Source organism: Pongo abelii, chromosome 16 (assembly GCF_028885655.2).
Source record: "Pongo abelii isolate AG06213 chromosome 16, NHGRI_mPonAbe1-v2.0_pri, whole genome shotgun sequence".
Classification (NCBI taxonomy): Eukaryota; Metazoa; Chordata; class Mammalia; order Primates; family Hominidae; genus Pongo; species Pongo abelii.
Window position 1 is genome coordinate 21,523,823 of NC_072001.2, and position 27,905 is coordinate 21,551,727.

General features: G+C 37.7%; 1 protein-coding gene, 2 non-coding genes and 2 pseudogenes across 6 annotated transcripts in view; all 5 read left to right on the forward strand.

Annotated features, from left to right (window-relative positions):
• Positions 1-27,905, forward strand: part of LOC129050348 (zinc finger protein 705A-like) — a 118,091-nt gene that overhangs the window by 28,252 nt on the left and 61,934 nt on the right. For 2 of the 4 annotated variants that reach the window (XM_054532352.1, XM_054532351.1), the window contains exons 1-2: positions 25,765-25,946; positions 26,229-26,361. The exons of 1 other annotated variant lie outside the window; for it this stretch is intronic. The gene's annotated coding sequence lies outside the window, so the exon portion shown is untranslated. Of the gene's footprint in view, positions 1-25,764; positions 25,947-26,228; positions 26,362-27,905 lie in introns of those variants that run through there. One more of the 4 variants, XM_054532354.1, reaches the window with a different exon arrangement.
• Positions 12,322-14,166, forward strand: LOC129050342 (serine/threonine-protein kinase 25-like; annotated as a pseudogene).
• Positions 23,829-23,909, forward strand: LOC129050623 (small nucleolar RNA SNORD115). Its single transcript, XR_008514298.1, has one exon. It is a non-coding gene; the product is annotated as a small nucleolar RNA SNORD115 (small nucleolar RNA).
• On the forward strand, positions 25,922-25,989 carry LOC129050628 (small nucleolar RNA SNORD115; annotated as a pseudogene).
• LOC129050632 (small nucleolar RNA SNORD115) lies at positions 27,755-27,832 on the forward strand. Its single transcript, XR_008514302.1, has one exon. It is a non-coding gene; the product is annotated as a small nucleolar RNA SNORD115 (small nucleolar RNA).

The following is a 27,905-nucleotide window of genomic DNA, read 5'->3' on the forward strand; positions in this document are numbered from 1 at the left end:
ATATTCTGTTCGTTGGATGCTTTTATATGAAAATTGATATTTGACATTTGTGTGTCTGATAACCTTGCTAAAAGTTCTTATAGATTTCTATAATTTATAGTTTTTCTTGGGTTATTCATATAGACCATACTGTTGTATATGGATCAAGACGGACTTATTTCTTTCTCTCCAACGTCCTTTAATTTTTCTTTCTTACTTTATTACTAAGAGCTCCAGGCCAGTTAGAAACAGAAATTATAATTCGTGGTCTCAGGGAAAGCATGCAGTAAGATCTTTTTTTTTTTTTTTCTTGAGACGGAATCTCGCTCTGTCGCCCAGGCTGGAGTGCAGTGGGAGGATCTCGGCTCACTGCAAGCTCCGCCTCCTGGGTTCTCGGCATTCTCCCGCCTCAGCCTCCCGAGTAGCTGGGACTACAGGCGCCCGCAACCACGCCCGGCTGTTTTTTTTTTTTTTTTTTTTTTTGTATTTTTTAGTAGAGACGGGGTTTCACCGTGTTAGCCAGGATGGTCTCGATCTCCTGACGTCGTGATCTGCCCCCCTCAGCCTCCCAAAGTGCTGCTATTACAGGCGTGAGTAAGATCTATTGTTAATGACTACAGCACATATAGTGATGTCCCTTTTTCACCTCTGATATCGGTGTATCTTTCCGTTTAATTTTGGTGGAAATTTTTTACAACTATACATTTTCAAATAACAAACATAAGAGTTTAGAAGATTTTGTACAATTTTAAATTTGATTTCAATATTTCAGTATGTTCTCAGTCTCATTTATGCTCTTGTTTTTTATGCCTTTCTATTTTTAACACCTTGAGCTGGATAATTAGACTGTGTCAACGGTTCAATCTTTCAATTACAAGAACTACAATTACATATTTTCCTCTACATAAGCTTTAGCTGCATAGCATAATTTACAAGATGTTGTATTTTTATCATCTTTAAGTAAGAACACTGACTAAATTTCAAACAGTTTGAGAATTTTCTAAGTTAATTATTGGTATTTAGCTGAATCTCCCTATGACATGGTAACACCTTCTGAAGGTTTATTCTTGAGGTTTCTTGAGACTTGTTTCTCATATTTTAAAATAAATTTTATGGCATGTTTTAAGACTCTATTTAACAAGCTCATAAGCCTATAGAGCATCTTTTTGAGTCTCATATTGCCTGGCAATCATTGATTCATTTTATATAATTTTGCTAGTCTCAAACCAGCCGTGGTTTAGCGTAGAATTTCTTTCTTTCATCTTGTACATTCTGTCTTCCAGTGTAAACTTTCTTCAACATCTGCCACTGACCGTATAATAAGAAATAACAATTTCTGGTAAGATAATTTTAAGATTAGTAGGTTACAAATAAAAGAGTTTATCTTATTCTTGACCATTTCCTTTTCACAACATATCCCTTTACTTAGAAATGCAGCATTTTAGATCTAGACAAAGTATTTGACAAACTATAATTTATCTGTTTAAATGTGAAAGCATTTAAAAGTTTTAAATGAAAGTTACATAGAATCTTAGTACTTGATATGGAAAAACGTAAGTGCAGCCACTGTATGTGAAGTGAAGAGAGAGGGTCCAATATTCTGGATGCTGAACCTTCATATTGACCATCCTGAGGTGCCTTTAGAAGCACCTTCCAATAATCTCATTGGAAATCTAAGAAGCAGAGCTGAAAGCGCCCTCATACAGTTCATCTTCCTTTAGCAGAGGATGCAGCCCAGAGAAACTGTTTCCATTGTCTTCTACAGAGTTGGTTTGTGGACCACTTTCATCTAAACTTTATTCTCCTAAATAAGTTTATCAAATGTTCCACCATTGTCTGTTTGCAAAGAAATAAGAACATATCATTGAAAAAGGAAAATAAGTAAATAAATATTGTAATCTGTTTTGTTAGAATGGCTTGCTGATCTGGATATAAAATTATCTCTCTTCTACCCCAAATTTCCTTTTCTGAAAAAGGTGACGTTAGAGAAAAATGTACCTTTTGGAATAAGAAGGTTAAGCTATTTCTAATAACACTTATGCGTTATGGCAAGGTAAATTGAAATTTTGTTAATTACACCATGTTTTTCACTCTCTCTTTCTTTACCCAAATCTGTTTTGTATTTCAAAGCAGTCAAGTGATGAGAGTGATGAGTAAAGACAAAGTCAGGCCAACTTCTAAGGCTGTACTACAATTAATCTAATATTAACTGAATACACAATGCAAATCTTATGCTTCCTGAAAATAAGTAATAGAATTTCATATATAGAAAATTACAGTCAATATAGTGATGCTAAATTATTAGCCAAAGCTTAATTAATTGAGTTCATTTGTAAACTCTTGTCATTCATAATGGATTTTTAAAGTTTTGAAAGTAGTTGAAATGAAACACTGTGCATAGTTGTCACTTTGAATGTAATCTATTTATGCTTCTTCCATTTATTTACCATTATTGAATGTCAAAAAGAAAAGTGATAGCACTTTGCTCAGCCAATTTTCGTGACAAATATAAGTGATTTGTCAGTAAGTTGTACTAAATTGTCTAATTATGCTTGCATTGACTCTGTTTTCCTGGGAGGGGAACAGAAGTGAAAAAAGGTTTAAAGTGTTCAATAGCCAAATCTGTTGGTATTTGGAAAATATTGAAGCTTTTTTTTCATATAAAGAGGCAGAAAAGGTAAGATAAAGTAAAAGTAAAGAAAAAAAGAAAAAGAATGAAGAGGATGAAAATAAAAAAGAAAGGAACAGATATTTTACTTAAAAATTAAATGATATCTAAGGGTATTTTTTATTTGTAGTAAAGCATAGAAGATAAATTAAATGTATGAATTATGCTACATTTATATACTAATTTATCTGTGATTTATTGAATAATTACTATGTTCCCAGCACTCTGCAGGTTGATAAGAATGAAAATAGTGCCAACGAGGAGTGCACCGTCTTTTGAGACACTGGCAAGTCGATTGGCAAACATGATATTGTGTAGTGAGGGTTTTAATACAGGTAAAAGAGAGTACATAAGAGAGATATTCTTAGAGTTCTATAGGTTAGAAGTACTGTGTGGGTCGTAAAGGGATCTGCAGGGCTCTGTTTCTTTCTGGAATCTCCTAGAAGAAAATCCATGTCTTTCCTCAACTGTATTATTGCCAGAATTCAATTCCTTGCAGCTCTTGAACTAAGGTCTCTATGTTTCTCTGGTTGTAAATTGTGGACTATTCCCAACTTTTAGAGGCTGCCACATTCCTTGGCTCCTAGCCTACTTCCTTTCCCCCAAAACCAGCAAAGGTGGGTGCAGCCCTTCTCACACCAAATCTCTCTGACTCACTTTTCCAGCTTCCTCTTTAGCTTTTAAAGGCTCACATGATGCGATTGGCCCCACACAGGTAATATAAAATAATATTCCTAAATCGATGTCCTTTGCCTTAATTATATTTTCAATTCTTTTTGCAATTTTACATTACATATTTTCAGAGCTAGAGATTGGGAAATCAGCATCTTTGAGTATGAGGGCGTTATTCTGCCTATCACAGATACTTAACAAAAAGTAGTGAGAGATGGGCAGACAAGGAAGCAGTGGATAGGTATCTATACATTAAAGAATAAATTGGTCCCAAGGAAAGAAAAAAAATGAGTTTAGCAAGAACATTTTTAAAAAGTGGTTTGTAATTCAGAGAAAAGGAAATGACAACTTTGGAAAAGTGTCTTTCCAAGTGATATCGATGTCATGAAAAGCTGAAGAGATTATTATCAGCTGGAATGAAGTGTCTCCTACGCCATGGTTGGGTATTTCAGTTTTATTTTAAATGTAGCAGAAAACCAGGGAAACATTTTAAGAGATAAAATGCCATTATATACTCATTGTCTAAAAATCACTGACAGCAGCGTGGGAAGGAATGGCAGGGGAGGGTCAAAGCTGGAGAAATAAAGAAAAGTTAAGAGGATAATACTATAAATGAGAGGAGAAACAGCCCATCATGGGCAGTGACAGTAATGGCCTTGCAGAGGGGAAGGATTCTAACAATATTCAGGAAATATAAGTGAGAGAACCTGGCAGAAAATTGGATGTGGAGGAGAAAGTTAACAGGGAAGAACAATAATTTCAAGAATTCTAGCTTTGAAAGCTGCAGATGAGAAATCAGAGTGTCAACTCATGTGCTTTTTAATGTGTGCGTGAAGAATTGTCATAATTAACCCTGAAAAGACTGATGTATTCTGTGATGAACTGGGATTGGTTGTTCCTCAAGGAAACTTCCATTGAAGCTGCGAGTTCACATGCAGTAAAAAGATGTGGCTCAGTCCTTATAAAATCTAAACCATTGTTGTTCCCAATTAATATCATAACATCTATAAATCGAACTGACATAGACCTTCACTGTGCTAAGAGTCGAAAATCTGGAAGTTTAAAAGGTACAGAGGAGGTACTATCAATAAATGAGAACATCTTTGGCATCCATAACCCCTCACATTGAAAGAAAGCTATAACTAGGGTAATAATGAAAAAATTAATTGGAAATCATGACTTACACAATACATATTTTTCTAACTCTATTATTCCTAATCATAACTTTATACTATACCTGTGCTTTTTTCCATGAAAAATTCTCGTGAAGGCCCATACAAAACAATCTAGATATTATTTTGTTTGTATTACTAATGTCTACTAAAAGTAACTAGGGCTACTTGAAGCACATTTGATTATCTGTCATGGGACAGGAAAAATAAAGGCTTGGGTCTGGAAACTCTTAAAACAGTTCAAATTTTAGGATAGTTTTGAGGTTTTCATAGGTATTAAAGCCATCTTAAAGGGACTATTACTCGGCAAGTGGTAATAATTAACTAGATAATGCAGTATTAAAATTATCAATATTTGGCCAAATATTAATGGCCATTTGAATCAGCTTACAATGATAAAAATCTACCTGTTCAAGAGTATAAAGTGCAAGACAATCTATGTACTTATAAAAGGAGAAAAAAAGATGACAATGTTAGAATAATTATATTTTTGAATTTCTTCATACAAAGTGACATTCTATACATATGCACTTGATTATGGAACATGTAATATATGTATATATATGTGTATATATATGCACACATATACAAAGGAAAAACATATAAGTACAACATATAAAGTAAAAACATATAAGTACAAACACTAAAATTGACAGAAAAAACATCATCAAAAGCTGAAGAAATCCTGCAAGAAAACGGTTTACAGTGAGTGCAACTGTTGACTTTCACTGGTGGTCACACCAAAAGATCAGTTAATAAAATGGTCAAAAAGTCACTATTCCAAAAACATAAATGTCAAATGTGTCAAAGAATAGACTTGTGACTTGTGTCACACATCCCCTTACTCTAGAATTGAGAAAACTTCAAAATCACTTTATAAGTTTTTTTAAAAAACTGATGTTCCGTAATAAATTTCCAATAATACTGAGAAACCATGTTAATATATCATTAAAACATGGCCTTATGCTAGCTCCTGGCCATGGCAAATGTAATTAATACATCATTTTAAGAAAAGATACCGAATTTCAAAATCTACCATTTATATCAAAGACAGAGACATAAAACCCATGATATAAAAACTAAAGCTTCATTGCATTAAGGAAAAAAGCTCAGGCTCTATTGAATGCTATAACTTGCAACAATCTCATTGGACTAAACATCTGTATCTTGGCTTCTATTTAAGGATCTTCCCTCTAGAAATCAAAATGTTATTATTTTGATATGGTATTATTTTATTGTGTCTTGAAAGACAACTAAGGATAAATGTAAACATAACATACAGTAGAATAAATGAAACCCTAGGAATATGTAGAAATGGCAAATAAAAGAAGCTGTAAATATACGATACAATCAGGTTTATGTCGTAAGCACTTCATAACTTTGAGCTCCATCTCTGCCTCCTCAGTTCAGTAAGGCCGTGATCTGCTCAGAATCCGCTTCTCTGCACTGCCATTTGGAAAGTGCCTTCAGGCACTGCCTGCATTTCAACATCAAAACTGTAGCGGTTGGCTAAGTCTAGTCTTAGTTATTTTATCACGTCCAATAGCAGATATTTTCTCCAAAACAATTTTGCCAAATTATCTAACAGTTCTAGTGCATAAGCTATACTCTTTAAAAGTGGGCCTTTTACTTGTCTGTCTGGATGACACTCTATTCTAGTTTTATTACAAAGTTTGTAGCAAATAGGTCTTAAGGAGAATTTCATCCATGTGTGAGGCAAGGGCACAGATAATATTATTCATTAAAAAAAATACATTGGAAAGCTCCTTTTTTGTTTATCTACACATTGAGGGCGCAGGTTTTCTTTTTCTCTGCATTTACATACTGGGAGATAATTCTCCATGTGTACCCTCCCTTTCTTTTTTTTTTTTTTTCTTTTTCTTTTCTTTTCTTTTCTTTTTTTTTTTTTTTTTGAGATGGAGTATCACTGTGTCACCCAGGCTGGAGTGCAGTGGTGCAATCTCGGCTCGCTGCAAGCTACGCCTCCCGGGTTCATGCCATTCTCCTGACTCAGCTTCCCCAGTAGCTGGAACTACGGGCGCCCACCACCACGCCTGGCTAATTTTTTTGTATTTTTAGTAGAGACAGGGTTTCACTGTGTTAGCCAGGATGGTCTCACTCTCCTGACCTCGTGATCTGCCCACCTTGGCCTCCTAAAGTGCTGGGATGTGTACCCTCCCTTTCTACACATCTGCTAACCAGAGACACTGATTGCTTTTGTTTCAGACTACTTTGCTGTCTGTATAGCAAACAATCTTGGAAGATAGAGATAGTGTTTCCCTCCAGAGCAAGCAACAGGCATGATTCCCTGATTCCCATCCTGTAGAAGATGTGCATTTCCTAAGAAAAGAGTTTCTCCTTTGTAATTCAACCCATTGTGTGTAATTCTCTCTCTGCATCACACTGTAGAAATTTGAGCTTATGGAACAGAAGGCAAGAGGAACCTGCTCTTCTGACTACTGCTATCAGAGTGACCAACTAATTTACTTGCTTTCATCCAAGAGGGTCATGTCTTCTGACAGCATTCATGAAATTGTGAGGCTAATATTTCAGTTTGAAAATAGGGTAACATCTCAAACTATTCACATTTCTTGTCAGTTTTGTCTATGAGATGGAGACACTGGCAGAAATATAGCTTTTGAGGAAAGGAAGAATGAGACCTTGTAGGCCAATTAAGAGAGTCTGAGAAAAGTCCCTGTGAATCTGTATTGTGAAGATAGAATAAATCTTGTGGTTATCCACATAATAAATGGTCCTTCACTTTGATGCCTGTTAATGAGGGGGAATTAAAAAGAGTAATGACGGGCTGAGTACTGGAAAGCAGATTCAAAGGCAGCTCCTTGAATGGTACCCTGGTTGTTGCTAACCTTCCTCTAAGTAACAGGGCTTTGTCGCAAATGTAGCAGTCAGCCCTATGGCTGCCTGGGTGGGCAGAAGTTTCTGATCCATTTTAGATAACAGTTACAGAGAATACACCTACGCTAACAATCAAAAGAGGAAATTTGCAACCATTATGTGTAAACCCAAGTCACTCAACAACTCCAAGGTCCAATAGGCATGGAGAAAGGAATGATACCTACAGATATTGAAATAGAGAGATACATAGATATCATATTTATGCTATTAAAATATATTTTCAAGGTCTTCCCTTAAAGTCTTTCTCACAAAGAAAAAAACTATAATGTGGCTCCTCAAACTGTTGCAAGCTCCCAAATTTTAACTGACCACTCTTTTATTAACTGCCATTCTCTTTTATATGGATTTAGCCATAATTAAATCACCATTTTCCTTAATGTGAAACCGAAGTCTACCAGAAATCTCAGCAAATGTTCCCAGGTTTCTGCTCCTCTCAGACAAATCAACTGTCTACACCTCAATATGTATGTCTATTTCTCTTTCATTTTCCATGGCTCATGGCTCCTGAATGGCATAGATCTTACTTGGGGTGCCCCATCAATTGTGAAGAAAATGTTTTATTCAGGGAGGTCATATTGGCTATACTCTTCTTGTATCCCTGACTGATGTAGGTTTCCTTTGAGACCCTGACAGTTGTAATATTTCAGTTGGAAAATCCAAAAATGTAGGAGTCATCAATGTCTCCTCTTTTACCTCACCAAAATAATCCAAGTTCTAGTAATTTAACCTTATTTACGACCTTAGCCCCTCATTTTATCAAAGCTGACGTAGTGTAGCGTCCACCATAGAATTGCCCTTCATGCTTCCAGACTTGTTGCCTAAAGTCTATCCTCCATCATATTAGTCTTTTCTCACAATGTTATAAAGAACCGCCCGAGAACGGGCAATCTATAAAGAAAGGAGGTCGAATTGACTTATAGTTCCACGTGGCTGGGGAGGCCTCAGGAAACTTACAATCACAGTGGAAGGGCAAGCAGCCACGTCTTAGATTGGGGCAGGCCAGAGAGAGAGTGTGTAAAGGAGAAACTGTGAAATGCTTATAATACTATTGGATTTCATGAGAACTCACTCACTATCACAAGAATAGCATGAGAGAAACTTCCCCCATGTTCCAATCACCTCCCACCAGGTCCCTCTTTTGACACGTGGGGTTATTGGGATTATAATTTGGGATGAGATTTGAATGGGGACAGAGAGGCAAACCATATCATCCATTCTCTACAAACAAAGCAAAATAAAACAAAAAATCCAAAATATAATGAAGCAAAAAACAGATTTTCCTAACATAAAAATTATTTCTCAGCCTGATGTTTATTAAGAGCCCCAAACATCATAGGGTATAAAGATCAAAATCTCTAGTGTGGTCAACAGCATCTCCCATGACCTGGCATTGATCTTCTTATCCAAGATTCCACTTGTTACTCCCAACACCTTCTTTATAAATTCAAGCACAGGCATATCATGCACTTTGCACTCACTCTTGTGGTTCCCTTGCTTTCTGTCTAGTTGTTCTCTCTGCCTAAAATTTTGTTTATTGAATAATCCATAATCTATCTTGCTTTATGGTGTTTATATTCTCTGTGTCTCATTTGGGGTATGATTTCTGCTTGAACTCCTTCCTAGGAATTTGGTTGATTGCTCACTGATGTGTTTCTATGATACACTATAAGTGCTTTTAACATGGTTGCTATCACTCTATATGGCATTATTCTATTTATTTGTTATACCTCTTAATGTGTGACAAGATCCATGCCGTCTGAATTTACCTTTGGAAAGCACCAACCAACACATTTCAAACTCAATGTAAATACTCAAAAAATGTTAATGACTTAATTAACAAACTATTGTATCTCACATTACTATTTCAATTATGTAGAATTATATGTTTATATGGTCAATTAAAAATAAATATAGTAAATAAATTGTCACTTTTTGGTGAAGATCATTGAGTTTTGTATTTTATTTTATACTGCTCTTGCTTCAACATTACTTATGCAAAAATTACCTGTAAAAGCTTGACGCTAACCTTTTATGAGCATACGAATAATGAATACTTCTTTTACACACAGTTAGCAATTACATTTTTAGATTAGTTGGCTGTCAGGTTGAAAAGAGCACAGATCTCAGATGATGGGATGCTAAGCAGATAAGAAGAAAGATTGGGCAGATCTTCACAAAACATTACAGATCCAGTGGGTTGTACTGGAAACCTAACAGGAAGCAAAGAGTGAAAGAGAAAGGAAAAAAATAGGAGATTAGAAAATGGGTGACGGGAAACATTGTTTACTCTTCTATATCATCTAATTTTGCTCTGTGCTGTGGTGCTTCGGAGAAGACAATTGAAACGTAATGGGGTGTGGAAGAGCTGCAGTACCCACTAACTGAAGGAGAAAGTCATAGCCTAAGGAAGTAGATGGCTTGGCAAAGAGCTTGTTAGAAGAGGGTGAAAATGGAACAATTTTAAAAGCATTTTTAATTAGAAACTAAAGTTACGACATGTATGGATAAAGAGAAAATTCTGAAAATAAATTTAAAAATGTAACTCCATGCAACATTTGCTTTTAATGACTTAATTTTAAGTAATGAATTCACATGCCATTAAAATAGAACAGAGTAGTAATTTTAATGGATGATCCTAGGAAAAAAATAAAAGTGAGTCTATCTCTCTGCAAGCAAATGTTAAAATTTCCCCTGAAAATGACAAAGAGAATAGAAAATATTCCCATTTGACCATTTTACATGTTTCTGATTCATTCCTTTGTTATGCTCTATTTTTACATTTACCCAATATGTTTTCTTTCTTTTACACTCTAACAATAAGATTAATGTTAAGGCTTTAGTTTATGCTGCAGTAGATTTTATACAAGTAACAATGAACACAACATATTTGAAGGATTTTCCAAACATTGTTTTCCATAATAATTTTCATCTAAGAACTATAATGTTAAAATTATGCTAAGAAATGTAATCACTTTTAAAATCATTGTAAACTCACTCTTATTCTTTATTCACTGCTTTAGGCTGTTACTATGAATGTCTATAAATTATAAAATTTACCTTTTTAATTTGAAATTATAAGATTATTACATTAATAATCTCCCTTTTTCACATGTATCCTGATCATTATCTACTAGAACTGCAAGAGAAAGTTTGTCTATTTTTACTGTACTGCTTTTATTTTTAGTCATTGTATAATGTCAACCATTCTGAAATAGCTAATCTCCCTTCTAAATTTAAATATATTTTTTCTCTTTTATTTACTGATGACAGAATATGCATCTATGTCCTTCTCTCAATATTATCTAGATTTTTCAGTCTACCTCCCTCCAAATCTTCCACTTGGGCATTTTGTTATGAGCAACAGATTTAACTCGAGGACATTGACTAATACATGAGAGATGTGGATTTATTTAGTTGATATCCACTGACACCCCACACCCAAACTAAAACAACAACAAAAACAAAAATCAATAGATTGGGAGCACATAACAACGTGAGTTTATTGTATGATATAGATAAATTAATAATTGTCATTTATTGATGTCATTTATTGATTCATTCAACAAATATTTATCCAAAGTTTAGAATGGCTTTAAGGAGAATGGCATTACATAGAATAAATAAAATGGCATTATTCAGTTTATTAGTTATACCTCCAAATACACGATAAGTTCCATGCAGTCTGAAGTTACCTTTGCAAAGCATCAGCCAATACATTTCAAACTCAATGTAAATACTCAGAAAAATGCTTAATGAATTAACTAACAAATTGTTGGATCTCACATTACTATTCAAATTATATATATTTGTATCTTTATATGGTCAATTATAAATAAATTAAAAATAGAAATAGTAAAAAAAAAGTTGATTGTACTTTTGTGTGGCATCCTTATGGGGCCAGCACTGTTGCTAGGTGCAGAGCTAGCAACTGTGTTGTGCCTATGAGGATGTCAGTCAAAAGTAAAATGAACATTAGGATAGAGGAGGTGGGTAATACAAGGACCGTCCATAGAAGGGCCAGTATGCCTAGTTGTTGGATCGGAAAAAATTGAAAAGTCCTAGATTATGAGCAGTTGATGGATAGGTCAAATAGGGCGAGAAGAAAGAGAAATATTTTAACCAGAAAGAACACGATTGAAAGTGTAAAAATCAGAAAAAAGAAGTCACCCAGACCATATTTGTATGGTTGGCTTAGAAACAGTATGAGAGTAGTGAGTCTAGGTAGGCTAGTATTACATAATAACAATTTATAGGACTCATTAAACATTAAAGCTTCATCCTAAATTTCACAACAGGCCAGTGAAGGAGGGCTGACAATTTATGTTTTGAAAAAATTCACCCAGGGTGCTCTCAGGTAAATGATTGCAGACTGTCACTCATGGAAATGAGACATAACAGTTGGCTGCACTATACCTGTGGGAACAAGGATGGTAGGAAGTGGAGGATCTGAGAATCTTTAAATGGTGGAGTCAAACTGACTCTAGTGATATTCTATTGTTTCAGAATGAGAGATGAATAGCTATGCCTTGATTTTGACATTAGCAATTAGATTTACGGTGTTGCCAATTACTGTGAAAGGAAACTTAAGTGAGGAGTGAAATTTGCTAAGTAAGGCACTGCATTGAATTTATACAAGAAAGTAGTTTATTGGTATTTAAACTTTTCAAATTGCATTAACATTTTTGCTAATAAATGCCTGTCTAAAACATGCGATGTAACTTTCTCTGATGTCTTCATGACACTTCAGCATTAGAAGACAAAAGCTCTAAAATCCACCATGTAAATGTAAGAGCGTCTGGTTGGGGGGCGGGGACGGGAGGGGCGGCGAGACCCCTGGCGCCTGGGCTTTAGGTCCGGGCATGGCGGGGCCCCGGCGGCCTGGGGGTCTCCTGGGCCCCCCCCTCCATGGAGCCCGCCACCCCGGAGCTCCGTCCCAGATGACTGAACTGGGCACCAAGCGCTCCTGCTGTCCCTGGCAGTGGACTGACGCGGCAGGGGCGAGCTAGCCGGCTCCGCGCCTCTCCGCGGGATCCAGACGCCTCCAGGGGCTGCCGGCGGAGGGTCTGACGCGGCGTGGCCATGGCTCACCTCCGGGGACTTGCCAACGAGCACTCTCGAGTGGACCCTGAAGAGCTCTTCACCAAGCTCGACCGCACGGGCAAGGGCTCGTTTGGGGAAGTCTACAAGGGCATCGATAACCACACGAAGGAGGTGGTGGCCCTCAAGATCATCGACCTGGAGGAGGCCGAGGAGGAGACCCAGGACATCCAGCAGGAGATCACCGTCCTCAGCCAGTGCGACAGCCCCTACGTCACCCGCTACTTTGGCTCCTACCTAAAGAGCACCAAGCTATGGATCATCATGGAGTACCTGGGCGGCGGCTCAGCACTGGACTTGCTTAAACCAGGTCCCCTGGAGGAGACGTACATTGCCACGATCCTGCGGGAGATTCTGAAGGGCCTGGATTATCTGCACTCCGAACGCAAGATCCACCCAGACATCAAAGCTGCCAACGTGCCACTCTCGGAGCAGGGGGACGTGAAGCTGGCGGACTTTGGGGTAGCAGGGCAGCTCACAGACACGCAGATTAAGAGGAACACATTCGTGGGCACCCCCTTCTGGATGGCGCCTGAGGTCATCAAGCAGTCGGCCTACGACTTTAAGGCTGACATCTGGTCCCTGGGGATCACGGCCATCCAGCTGGCCAAGGGGGAGCCTCCATCTCTGACCTCCACCCCATGCGCGTCCTGTTCCTGATTCCCAAGAACAGCCCATCCACGCTGGAGGGCCAGCACAACAAGTCCTTCAAGGAGTTCATGGGGGCCTCCCTCAACAAGGACGCCCGATTCCGGCCCACCGCCAAGGAGCTCCTGAAGCAAATTCATCACACGCTACATCACGAAGACCTCCTTCCTCACCGAGCTCATTGAGCGCTATAAGCGCTGGAAGTCAGAGGGGCATGGTGAGGAGTCCAGCTCTGAGGACTCTGACATTGATGGCGAGGGGGAGGACCGAGAGCAGGGCCCCATCTGGACGTTCCCCCCCACCATCCGGCGGAGTCCACACAGCAAGCTTCACAAGTGGACAGCCCTGCATGGCTCACAGAAGCCTGTGGAGCCCGTCAAGAGGCAGCCAAGGTCCCAGTGCCTGTCCACGCTGGTCCGGCCCGTCTTCGGAGAGCTCAAAGAGAAGCACAAGCAGAGCGGCGGGAGCGTGGGTGCGCTGGAGGAGCTGGAGAACGCCTTCAGACAGGCGGAGGAGTCCTGCCCCGGCATCTCAGACAAGCTCATGGTGCACCTGGTGGAGCGAGTGCAGAGGTTTTCACACAACAGAAACCACCTGACATCCACCCGCTGAAGCGCGCTGCTGTTCAGATAGGGGACAGAAGGTCCTTTGTTTTTGCTCTGAGCTCCATAAGAACTGTGCTGACTTGGAAGGTGCCCTGAGCTGTGTCGTGACTGCAGGGACACGTCAGATCCTGTGGGCCTCACATGCCAGGTCACCGTCTCCTTCCACCCCTGCAGTGTGCTGTTCTGCAGGTCAGGGACATTCCCTATGCCCACTGCCCTCCTCCCTCTCCTGGCCCAGCAGTAGAGATCACGGAGGCTCCAGGAGCCGGCGTGGCCCTCATGAGCTACGCCTGGGTCTTCTGCAGACTCACGCAGCCCAATGGCCGCTCAGACCAAGGCGCAGAGCAACTATCAGGGCAGCTCTGTCTCATCCTCCGTGAGGTGGGGAGAGGCAACAGGGCAGCCCCCAGAGGAGTGCCCTGGCCGCTCTCCTCCCGAGGCCCATGACGGCCATAGATTTGCCTTGTGGTGTTGGATCAAGTACTGTGTCTGCTCATAAGTACTTGTGTATTCCAGAATGTTTTGTTTTTTAAGAAAATTGAATTTACTTGTTTCCTTAAATATTCTGAGGTTAATATGTTAGTTTTCATAGGACATTGAGAGGCCCCTGCCACTTTCAATAAAGACCTGACTTGGAAAAAAATAAAAAAAAGAGTGTCTGGTTAATAAGACTTAAGGGGGATAGATTGGCCTACTTGGCAAATGACACAAAAATAATTTTATTCATCACATGGTGTGGCCTATAAAAAAAGTCAAACAATAAGTCCAAAATCTCCAAGAGTAAATATTTAAGTCAGATATAATTTCCAGAATCAAGAACTAAAAGGCCTATCTCTGTTAACCCTAAATACATATATAGTAGTACATGGACACAACTTTAATCTTTAGATCTTTGGACAAAATATAGAGAAAATTAAAATCAGTAAATGAATTGCCTTTGCCCCATTCCAAAAATGGAATAACATTCTTGATGCAGGATTTTTCTCAGCCACTTTGCCAGCCAGGGACCTCCCCAGCTGTTGACAACCCTGCCCAGGCCTTGCTTGGCCCTGGGTTCACCACAGGAAGTGCACCTCCCACTCAGCCCACCAGGCCATGCTTGGCTTGTGCTCTGCATGGGTACCATGACCACCGTGATGGTGCACTCAGCCCCTGGTGGAGGGTGTGTCTGGATGAGTGAGTGCCAGGTCCGGCTGACCACTCCAAGTGCTGGCACAGGTGAACACTCCATGCAGGGCTTGTGACTGAACCAGATGTGCCACAAGTGACTCCTCCAGGGGACTGTGACATCCATACGAGGGTAAGATGATGGCACCCAAATGGGGAAGCTTGTGACCTCGAAGCCCCAGAGGAGGTGTTACAGCATACTAACAGCTCTTTTAGTGCCACCACAGCCTGCAGAATGGGGACGTGTTAACAGCCCTTTCAGTCCTGCTGCCACACTGTGCCCCACAGCTCCAGAGCTGGCCCAACCTCATCATTGCTTCCTATTGCATGGGGTGGCCACCAGGTGCCAACATGGGTCAGAGGGCTAAATAAAGTGTTACTGCCTTTTTTGTACCTGCATTTGGCAGCATCCCAAGTTCTTGTCCCACATCCAAGAAGAATGAGCTTATGCTGACAATTGAAGGTTGAAAGGCCCAGAAGAGTTTTATTAAGCAATGGAACAGCTCTCAGGAGAGAGACGTGAGGGTGGTCTCTCTCTCAGCATGACTGGGTCTGGGAGTTTTATGGCCTCAGAATGGGGGAGTGCATGCTGATTACTTTGTGAGTATGCAAAAAAAAAAAAGGCTAAATCAAAGTCACCACTCAAAGGTGTGCGTGGCAGTTTAAAAAAAAAAACAACAATTAGGGAAGGGTAGGTATATGTAAAATAGGTGAAGTGTGGGGACCAATCAGAGGAAAGCATGTCAAACAGGAAGACAGGTTCTCAATCCTGTTTATAGATTTTTTTGAGACTTGTAGCTTGAGTTTTAAACTGTCTTTGACTTGAAAGTGGGGTTTTACTGGGGACCCTCCCCTATTTGCCTAGGAATGTTTTTGCCTCCTGCGGCTATCATTCTAACAGTGTTATACATTCTGTTGAAAGAATGTTAACAGGTTATATAATAGAATTGTTTTCATTGGGAACAATACACTCATATTATTAATGTTTGTTCTGTATATACTAAACATGCTTCTGAACCACAAACATGTTTGATTACTCAGTAAGATTTTAAGAAGAAGTAACTACAGTGTCCTTTATTATCAGCAGAAAGCATTGGAAAATCTATATACTTCAATATAGACAAATGCCATTATCTCAAGAGTACAAAATTAGAAATTAACTTGTGACAAGTATAAACATATTTCCAAAGAGTTCCAGTGCAAAATACATTGGCACTATTTAAGTTTACCTTGGAGCTACTTCAAGGAGATTAAATATTTTATATTTAGATTCTAACTATTTAGTGAAAAGCTCCTAAATATTGTATATAAATCAGCATATACACAAATGTTAGTGTTTACTGAAGCATACCTGTTGCTTAATCTTCATAACAGTTAAAAATATCTTATGAATATATGCCAAGACTTCCTTTAAAATACCTATTGCTTATTAAACTCTGGGGTCATTTATTTCAAGAACCAAAGTATGACACACATTTTAAATTTAGACAGACAAACTTCTAACAGACTGTATTTCATAAGAACAACTTCTGTCTCTCTCTGGATCTCTAGTCTACCCATCAGTGGTAAACTGAATAAAGAAAATGTGGTACATATATACCTGGAATACTATGCAGCTATGTAAAAAAATGAGATCATGTCCTTTGCAGGGTTATGGATGGAGCTGGAGGCCATTATTCTCAGCAAATTTTGTTTATAAGTGAGAACAAAATGCAGTATTTTGGGAGCTAAATGATGAGAACGCATGGTCACAGCAAGGGGAACAGCACACACTGGGGCCTATTGGAGGATGAAGGGTTGGGGGAGAGAGAGCATCAGAGAAAAGAGTTAATGAGTACTAGGCTTAATACCTGGGTGATGAAATAATCTGTACAACAAACTGCCATGACACACATTTACCTAGGTAACAAACCTGCACATGTACCCCTAAACCTAAAATAAAAGAATTAAAAAACTATTAAAAAAGTCTTAATGTTTTTCTACAGATGGATTAAAAAATAAATGCTGTTATAGATAGTGAGTCCTGTTTTTGGCTCTTTGATTAGAATACTTAAGTGAAAATTTTCAAAAAACCTACATTTATTACAGTAGTATTTCCATGTAAATTTAAGTGTCAAGGAAACTTTCTCAGTTTCAAAAAGATACATTTTTTAAAAAGTAAGTCTTATTTAAAAAGACAAATAAGTCAGAAATGAAAGTGGAAACATAAAAGAGATACCTCAAAATAAAAAAGGATTATAGGGAATAATAATGAGCAAATATCTGCCAATAAATTAGATAACTTAGAAAAAATAAATTCCTAGAAAACCTTAAACCCACTAAGATTGAATCAGGAAGAAAGATGAAGCCTGAAAAGACCAATAACAAATAAAGAGATTGAAGTAGTAATTAAAAGCCTAAAGTATAATAATAATAATAATAATAATAAAAGAAAAAAAAATAAAAAATAAAAAATAAAAAAAAATAAAAAAAAGCCTCTAAGCAAAGAAAACATCTGATAACTTCATTGCTGAAGTCTACCAAACGTTCAAGGAAGAATTAACATCAATCCTTCTTTTTTTTTCTTTTTTTTTTTTCTGAGGCCGTGTTTTGCTCTTGTCACCCAGGCTGCAGTGCAATGGAGTGAACTCACCTCACTGCAACCTCCGCCTCCTGGGTTTAAGCTATTCTCCTGCCTCAGCCTCCCAAGTAGCCTGGATTACAGGTGCCCATCACCATGCCCAGCTAATTTTTGTAGTTTTAGTAGAGATGAGGTTCCACCATGTTGGCTGGGCTGGTCTTGAACTCCTGACCTCAGATGATCCACCCACCTCAGCCTCTCAAAGTAGCAGGACAACACACGTAAGCCACTGAGCCAGGCCAACACCAATCCTTCTTAAGCTCTTTCAAAAATAGAGGTAGAGGGAATACTTCCAAACCCATTTTATGAGGCCAATGTCACCCTGATAGCAAAGCCAGACAAAGACACCACAAGAAAGGAAAATTACAGGCTGATATCTCTGATGAACATAGATGCAGAAATGTTTAATAAATTATTAACAATACAAATTGAACAGCACATAAATAAGATTACATATCATGACCCAGTGGGATTTATCCCTGACATGCAAGGCTGAACTAACATACAAAAATAAATCAAAGCAATCCATCCTATTAACAGAATGAAGAATAAACCACAAATGATTTATGGCAGTTGATGCAGAAAAGCCATTTGACAAAATTTAACATTCTTTCATGATAATACTCAACAAATTAGATAAAGAAGGACATTTTCTCAGTGTAATAAAGGTCATTTATGAAAATCCCACAGCTAACACCATAATCAATGGAGAAGAACTAAAAACATTTCCTCTAAATTCCAATACTAGGCAAGGATATTCACCCTGCCTACATTTAGTCAGTATAGTATTGGAAGTACTAGCAACAGCAATCAGACAAGAAAAAGAAATAAAAGGCACACAAAAGGAAAAAGAACAAGTAAAATTATCCTTCTTTGCAGACAATTACACAATCCTATATGTAGAAAAAACTAAAGAATAGACAAAATAATCTGTTAGTATTAATAAATGAATTCAACAAAGTTGCAGATATAAAATCAATATACAAAAATTAATTTTATTTCTGTACAACAATAACTGTCTATATGACACAGCAGTCCCTTTTCTGAGTATATACCTAAAGGAAATGAAATTACCACATTGTAGAGATATCTGCACTTTCCTTTTCTTTTCTTTTTTTTAAATTATACTTTAAGTTCTAGGGTACATGTGCACTTTTTATGGCTGTATAATATCCATTATTTTTTCATCCATTCATCCACTGATAGTCATTTAGGTTGTTTCCATATCTTGGCTATTGTGAATAACTTATTTGTGGTATCTATAAAGTTTACACTCTAGAAGCAGAGAGTGGAAAGGTGGTTGCCAGGGGCTGGAAAGGGATAAGGAAAATGGAAAGACTGGTCAAAGGATACACATTTTCTGTTATAAAATTAATAAGTTCTGGAGATCTAATATAAATTGTGAATACAGTTAATAATACTGTATTGTGTACTTGAAGTTTGCTCTTTGATGATTTTATATACATACGTAATGTAATGTTACCAAAATCAAATTAATAGACCCTTCACTACACAGTTACTCTGTGTGTGTGTGTGTGTGTGTGTGTGTGTGTGTGTGTGTGGTGAGGACATTTAAGAGTTGCCCATTGTACTCCTTATATATGTACACTTTTGTATAAAAGACAGGGTCTCACTCTGTTGCCCAGGTTGGAGTGCAGTGACATGAGCATAGCTCACTTCAGCCTTGAACTCCTGGGCTCAAGTGATCCCTGCACCTCAGGGTCCAGAGTAGCTGGGATTACAGAAATGAGCTACTATGCTCAGCTAATTTTAAAAAAATAGAGATGGGGATCTCACTATGTTGCCCAGGCTGTTCTCAATCTCCTGGCCTCATGTGATCCTCTCGCTTCAACCTCTCAAGTGGTTATGATTACAGGTGTGAACTACCAATTACAACTCTATACAATTTTTATTTGTCAATTATACTTCAATAAAGCTGGGAAAAAATAAAGGTAAAAAAAGTAAATGGGAATGTATAATATGTACATAATATGTAAACCACAGCTAGAGAAACAGACCACAAAATGCAGTAGTAGAAATGGCAACTATTCTTTCTTTGGCACACTAAAAGTTTCCACACTCAGTCTTGGCAGTTTCAGAGATGGGGTAGCAAATGAGAGATACCAAGTTGATTATTTAAAGGAATTTTTATAGCTTTTGAAATTAGTGCCCTACTTTTATGTGACAAGTAAAATTTTAGCCCAATGAAAGCAAAGATGAAATTCAAGTGTCCCCAAGAGGGGCATGAGAAACTATTTAAAAGAAAACCAGGTTGGCATCAGACTGCTCATTACTACCACTTGATTTTAGGACAAAAAAAATTGATAAAAACTTCAAACTGTTGTGGGAAAATATCATTAATCTAGAATTATTATTTCCAATAAAACTCTGTTAGGAGTGAGAGGAAGACTACAGATTTTTTTTTAATTCAGATTCCAAAATTCTTTGAATTCTTTGATTGAATATATTATCCTCCACTCCCTATAAAAACAGAAAATGTGTATATGTATATACATACACACACATACACATGGGTCTATTAATTTGATTTTGGTAACGTTACATTACATATGTATACACATACGTGTGTGTATGTATATATATGGTTTAGGAAAAAAATGAAGTTACAATGCACTGAGAGAAACATACTTAATAAGGTAATTAATTCCCTAAAATAAACTGTGTGATTATGAAATTGGTTTATTAATGCAAATGATAATATTTATTATATTTTATTTTTTCCTGGCCTAAACAGTATTATTCACTAAAATAAATTTTAGAACATGGTAATTCTAATGACAGGGCCCAGTAACAGCTGTCTTATGGCCTTTATTTGCTATCAAATATAATACCCAAACAATGTTTAAACACCATCTTCACTGTCTTAGATTTTCTGCTTGAGTCTAGACCCATTAGTAATGTGAATTGTTTGAGTCCTGATGAACATGATCTGTTCTTGAGAGCTAAGCCAGGCTCTGCTGACTCAACCAAATATTACCTATTCACAAAGAAAGATACATCTTGACTCTTAAAATTTGTTTAAGGAGTCTGAAAATGTGTCAAATGGGATATCCACTTAAACAACTTGTCCACCTATAATTCAAAGGGATCTGTTTATCTTCCATTCATTCATGGAGACCTAGACGTGGAGACATATAAAGAACACAAGATTCCCAAAAAATGCAAGTGTCATTTCAAATTAAGAGATGTTTGCCAATTTCCCTCGGTTTATTTATTTTTTTACGTTTAAAATAATTTTTGATACCTTATATTTGCACATATTTATGGGGTAAGTGTGAAATTTTGTTACATGCATAGAATGTGCAATGATCCAGTCAGGATATTTAGGATTTCCATCATCTGAGTATGTATCACTTGTATGTGTTGGGTACATTTCAAGTCCTTTTTTCTGACTATTTTAAAAAATCCATATGTTTATTGCAGCACTATTCACAATAGCAAAGACTTGGAACCAACCCAAATGTCCATCAATGATAGACTGGATTAAGAAAATGTGGCACATATACACCATGGAATACTATGCAGCCATAAAAAAGGAAAAGTTCATGTCCTTTGTAGGGACATGGATCAAGCTGGAAACCATCACTCTAAGCAAACTATCGCAAGGACAAAAAACCAAACACTGCATGTTCTCACTCATAGGTGGGAATTGAACAATGAGAACACTTGGACACAGGGTGGGGAACATCACACACCAGGGGCTGCCGTGGGGTGGGGGGAGGGCGGAGGGATAGCATTAGGAGATATACCTAATGTAAATGACAAGTTAATGGGTGCAGCACACCAACATGGCACATGTATACACATGTAACAAACCTGCACGTTGTGCACATGTACCCTAGAACTTAAAGTATTAAATATGTGTGCATATATATATATACATATATATATATGTATATATATATATATATATATAAAATAAGTCATGAGGGACAGAAAATACTCTTAAGTTACTTGGACTAACCCATGAAGTAGGATAGTATAATTTGAAAAAGGACTTGGATTAGTTGTAAATGTATAATGTAATATCCAGCACAGCCACTAAAAATGATTTTGAAAAAAGCAGTATAATCAATATACTAACAGAAGAAAAAGCAGAATCAGGCCAGACATGGTGACTCATGTCTCTAATCCCAGCACTTTGGGAGGCTGAGACAGGAAGATCACTTGAGCCCTGGAGTTCAAGTCTAGCCTGGCAACGAATAAGAGCCCATCTCTACCCCCAAAAAAAAGAAAAAGAAAAAGAAAGAAGAAAAAGCAGAATCTTTTTTTTTTTAGACGGAGTTTTCATCTTGTTGCCTGGGCTGGAGTGCAATGGCATGATTTCAGCTCACCACAACCTCCACCTCCCAGGTTCAAGCAATTCTCCTGCCTCAGCCTCCCGAGTAGCTGGGATTACAGGTGTGCGCCACCACGCCCGGCTAATTTTTTGTATGAAAAAGCAGAATCTTATACAATGCTCAATTAAAATCAGGGAGAGGAGAAAAAGAGTAGAAGACCAAAAAACTAACAAATTACAAGGTTGACAATTACTGAATATATTAATCTAAGTATATCAATAATCACTTTAGACATCGCTTAAAAGACAGAGATTGTCAATGGATTAAGAACAAGACCCAAATATATGTTGTCTATGAGAAATGTACTTTAAATAGCTGGGCATGGTGGTGTGCACCTGTAGTCCTTAGGAGGCCAAGGCGGAGTGTCACCTGAGCAGAGGATTTTGGGACTACAGTGAGCTATGATCATGCCACTGCACTCTAGCCTGGTTGACAGAATGAGACCTCATCTCTATAGAAAAAAGTAAGTAAATCTACTTTATAAAGGCACAAATATATTCACAGTAAAGGAATGGAGAAAGATATCGCATGCTAACATTAATCAAAATAAAGTGAAATAGCCGTATTAATTTCAGACACAACCGACTTTAGAACAAGAAATATTATCAGAGATCAAAAGGGGCATTCCTTAATGATAAAGGGATCAGTTTTCTAAGAAGACATAACAATCCTTAATGTGTATGCACTGAACAACAGAGCATCAAAGTACATGAAGCTAAATCTGGTAGAAGTGCAAAGAGAAATAGATAAATTCACTCCTACAGTTGGAGGCATTGGCATCCCTCTATCAGAAATGCACAGGTTCAACAAGCAGAAAATCAGTAAGGGCATAACATGATCAATCATGATCAAAAACTTGATTCAACCAACTATATGTAACTGACATCTATGGACCACTTTACCCAACAACAGCAGATGACACATTTTCTCACACACACATGAAACATTCAGCAGAATAGACCACATTCTGGGCTAGAAAATGCACCTCAACAAATTTAAAAGAATAGAAATCATACGAAGTATGTTCTCAGACTACAATGGAATGAAAGTAAAAAAAATCACTAAAAAAAAAGATAGCTGAAAAACATGAAAATACTTGGAGGTTAAACAACAGACTCCGAAGTAACTGAAGGTGACAGAAATCTCAAGATAAATTTTTAAAATATTTCAAACTAAATGGAATTGAAAGCACAACTTATCAAAAATTTAAGAACACAACAAAGGCAGTGCCTACTGGGAAATTTATACCACTGAATGTACATTAAAAAGAACAAAGATCTAAATAAATAATTCTTCCCATTCGGAAGCTGGGGGAAAATTCAAATTAAATTCAAAGTAAGCAAGTAAAAGAAATAATAAAATACGAATACAATTCTGAGTGGCCTGATATCTGATTTCCGGAAGCTGAGTTTTATGCGGCTTTAGAAGTTTCATGTTATGAGTGTGAATTGGCAAGTGACCATGGCGATTGTTTCTGATATGGCCACCTCAATTACATAGAGAACGGATGATCAGTGGCATCATCCCAGTTCTGCATGACACCACGCCAGTGATTCTCTAAAGTCAAGAGACCTGTATATGTTGTCCTTCTTGTGTTTGGTGAATCTGTGGTCTATAGACTACATAATGGGCTATTTCTGGGGTAGTGACCATTTTGCTCCATTATGCATGAGCCATATAACTATGGGAAATAATGTTTTCCTTTTTGACACCTGGCCTAGTCCTCTCTTCTTAGATAAGAGCAAAGGAAGAGCACCATTTGGCCTGCTGCACCCAGGGCAATTTATACCATCCAGGTATCCAGCACTGAATATGTAGCAACTGCGATCCACCATAGAACATTCGTCTATCTCTGATAAGCATGCTAATATCTACGATACTGCCTTTGTGGGGAGATGACTCCACAGATTAACCCCCTGGCTTGGGTCAATATTGAGATGTTATATTGTCTTCAACAGGGAAGATGACATAAAAATTATGTTGAATAGGATTATGTGGAGACTTAACATAAGTGACTAACCTGAGACAAGAAGTTAGAAATCCTTGTTTCTTTTAGATGAATAATTTTGGAGCTTGAGGAAACGACACCGTTGTGGCGAACTTGCTTTGCCAAACCCTGTGTATGCATTTCTGGGTAAACAACACATTTTCATCCTTTAAGCATTGTTTCCATTATTTATAATTCCTAATAGTATGAGACGTTTGGGACTCATTCCTTGGTTCTTCTTCTCTCATTGTATCTTTCATTGTATCTTTCGGTGCTGCAATTTCAGAATTGCAAATTCATCAATGAATTAATGAACAGAGTGACTGCCTTCGTCACACATACATTCGAAATAGACCACTGGGCTAGTGATGATTCACTCTTAAGGCTATTATGTTTACTCATTTAAAAAATCTGAATCTCAGTATGAATTTTCTTCTCAGTGAGTGACTGACCTATCTGATATGATGCTATGACAAAATCTTTACTTTTTACCTGAATTTGATGGGATTGAAAGTTGAGAACATTTTAATTTATTTTCTGTTTCACTTGATTAATAGTGCCCAATCTAACATGCAATGTTCACTTGGGTACATATATACGACTACATCAAATTTTTTCTTATATTACCTTAAAAATTTTAAGATATTGTAATGGTATGGCCAGTTTACTCACTGGTAAACTTTTCATAACAGAAATATCATGCCAGTGGATACAAATACGTAACATAAGTAATTTGCTTTGCCCATGAAACAGAGAACTGAATAAGTTGATGGGTAAACTAGTATCTGAATTATAAACTCCAAATATCAAGTGACTTCATCATTTTCAGTATAATGAAAATACAGGCTGTGAATGCTTCCAATTGGTCCTGAAGGGCCTTTGAGGTGAGTAGGTTCACCAAAGCGGCGACATATGTGTCCCAGTGTGCATTCTACTCCTCAGTAAGTGACTTGACATTCTTTATGGCTTCCTCATGATTAAAACAAGTCTTTTTATTGAAATTTTACTGAAATAATGATGAGACAATGTAATATTCTTTTCATTTACATATAAGAGTAGACACAGATTCACCTCCACATTTTTTTTTTTTTTTTGAGACGTAGTCTCGCTCGGTTGCCCAGGCTGGAGTGCAGTGGCACGATCTCAGCTCGTTGCAGCCTCTGCCTCCCAGGTTCAAGAGATTCTCCTGCCTCAGCCTCCTGAGTAGCTGGGATTACAGGCACGTGCTACCATGCCTGGCTAATTTTTTGTATTTTTAGTAGAGACGTGGTTTCACCATGTTGGTCAGGCTGTTCTTGAACTCCTGACCTTGTGATCTGCCCACCTCCGCCTCCCAAAGTGCTGGGATTACAGGCTTGAGCCCTCGCGCCTGGCCTTCACCTCTACCTATTATAATATTTTCATGTTATTCCATTTTGTGATGTTTGTGGGTTATTTGTTGAGGGTTCACAATATGAAAACTGGGCATTTTGGCCAAGATGCGTGTAAATGAATACAACTCCATGTGCCCTGATAACTGATTTCTAGATCCTGAGATTCAAGTGGCTTCCAGCGTGTCTGTATTTTATGAAAGCTCATATACAGTAAACCATGCCAATTGTTACTGATACAGCTTCCTTGAATATATAAAGCGATGATCAATGGGATGCTTTGTTTCTGCATAAAACCACTGAAGTGCTTCTCCAAAGCCAAGTGACCTGTATGATTTGTCCTTATTATATTTTGTGAACCAGTGGACTAAAACCTTTATAATGGGTCTTTTTTCAGTATTGTCAATATTGCTCAATTAACAAAAACCATGCATGACTCATATACACAGGTGAGGTGTAGTTCTCCCTTTGACATTTGCTCTACATCTGCCCCTTAGATGATGATATGGAAGAAGAGCACTCTTTGGCCTGCTGCGACTGGGACAGTTGACAGCACCCAGGTGTCCTGTAATGAAAATGCTCTTGACACCAATGCATCCTAGCATCAGAGCTTCAGGAAGCCTTCTCAAGTGTGCATAGGGAGTACCATGTCTTTCATCAATAATGAAACCTTCTAATGTCTTGGTGAGAAATAATGCCTTAAAATTACACTCAATAGGATTATGCTAGGCTCAGCCTGCCTAGATGAAAATGCTGGAACAGATAACAGTGACTTCTTATTTGCCTTCAAGGGGAATTTTATTTTGAACTTGAAATAACAAAATCTTTATGGGTAACTTGTTTGCCCAACTGTATCAGTGCGCCTATAAATGAACAGAAAATTCTCAGCCTATAAGCTTGCAATTTCTAATAGTATCGTATATTCAGGTCTCATTCTTTGGCTTTTTCTCTTATTGTGTGTTTCAGTAAGACATGCTGCCAAGAGATGTGCCATTCTATTATAAAAGATTAGTAGCTTCCTTTACCGACGTGTATATTCTATCTAGAATATTGAGCTACAGAAGACTCCCACCTAAGGGAATTAGTTTTACACCTTCAGGTAATCTGAATTTCAATATGAGTTTTCCTTTATGATATAATCCTCATGACAAAATCTTTACTTTTTATCTGAACTTCATACAATTCAATATTGAAGATTTTTTAAATTCACTGTTACCTAGTCCAATATTTAATATACATTTGGCTGTAGATACATGTTGACTAGACAAAATTTTTTTATATTATTATTGTGGGGCTCTAACAGTGTTTCACTGTAACTGTGAGACCATGGTAATGGAAGAGACCCTGGTAACGGAGAGGAGAATGTGAGAATCAGTATGTACTTTGCCTATGAAACTTAAATATTTAGTAATTTGATCACCAAATTGATACCCAAATTTCAGTTCCTATCATGTGTAAATCAAAAAGTATCTGAGATTTAGAAGTTTATTTAGAAGTTGATTTTGCCAAAGTTAAGGACATGCTCAGAAGAAATAAACCCAAAATCACAGAAACTGTCTGGGATCTATGTCTTTCTCCAAAGACGATTTTGAGGGCTTCATTGTTGAAAGGGGAAAAGTGGGCTGGAGGGGAAAAAGGGAGGGTATGATAATCCATATGTTCCAAGACAAAAGGAGCAGGTAGGGGAATGGTCAATAATGCATTCATCTCACGCTCAGTAAATCAGCACTTTACATAAGATAAGGTGAACACAGAGTAGCTACCTGTGGAGATCTTTAACCTTTAATCTGTAGCTATCTGCTTAAGAACAAAAGGAAATTCTTGCATGACTCAGCTTTCAGCTTATTTTTTTTTCTTTTGGCATAGTAAATTGGGGTCCCAAGTTTTTATTTTCCTTTCACACATGTGACCCCACTATTTTCAGAATAATGAAAGCACATGTTAGAAATGGTGACACTTATTCCTAATATGGACTTTGAAATGACTGGGTTCACAAATTTAGAATCATGGCTCTCACTGTGGGTTTTTATTTTCAATGAGTGACTGGCTTACTTGATGGAATTCTTTCAAAAAATGTTCACTTTTTACTGAAATTGTATTAAAATAATGTTGGAATATGTTCAGTCATGTTTACCATCTCTATAGTATGATATATGATAATATAGCAGATTACTCAGTGTCAAAAGCCTGGCATACCTTGTCCTTATGATGTTGATGAGTCAGTGGTCTAGAGCCTTAGTAATATGTCTTTTTGTGGTAGTATGGACCAAATCTCTCCACCAAGAAATAGCCTGTGTAAGCCATATACACAGGAACAATTTATGTCTGATTTTGAACTATGGTCCCGTTCCTGTGCCTGTAGATAAAGACTGCTGAGAAGAGCACCCTCTGGTGTTGCCACAGAGGCAAGTGCTACCACACAGGCATGGTGCAGTGAATTTAACTGATCCGTTGTTTAAGGATGCTATTCTGGTAAGGGTTTATAAGACAACGTAACTATATGTATAAAGAGTATCTTCAGGAGACGTAATAATGTAAAAATCATGTTCAATAGGATTAAGCTGAGGCTCAAAATAGTGCCAATCCTTGCAAGAAGGTGTGAGAAGTCATTAGATTTGGGGGATATGGGGTATTCCATTTTCA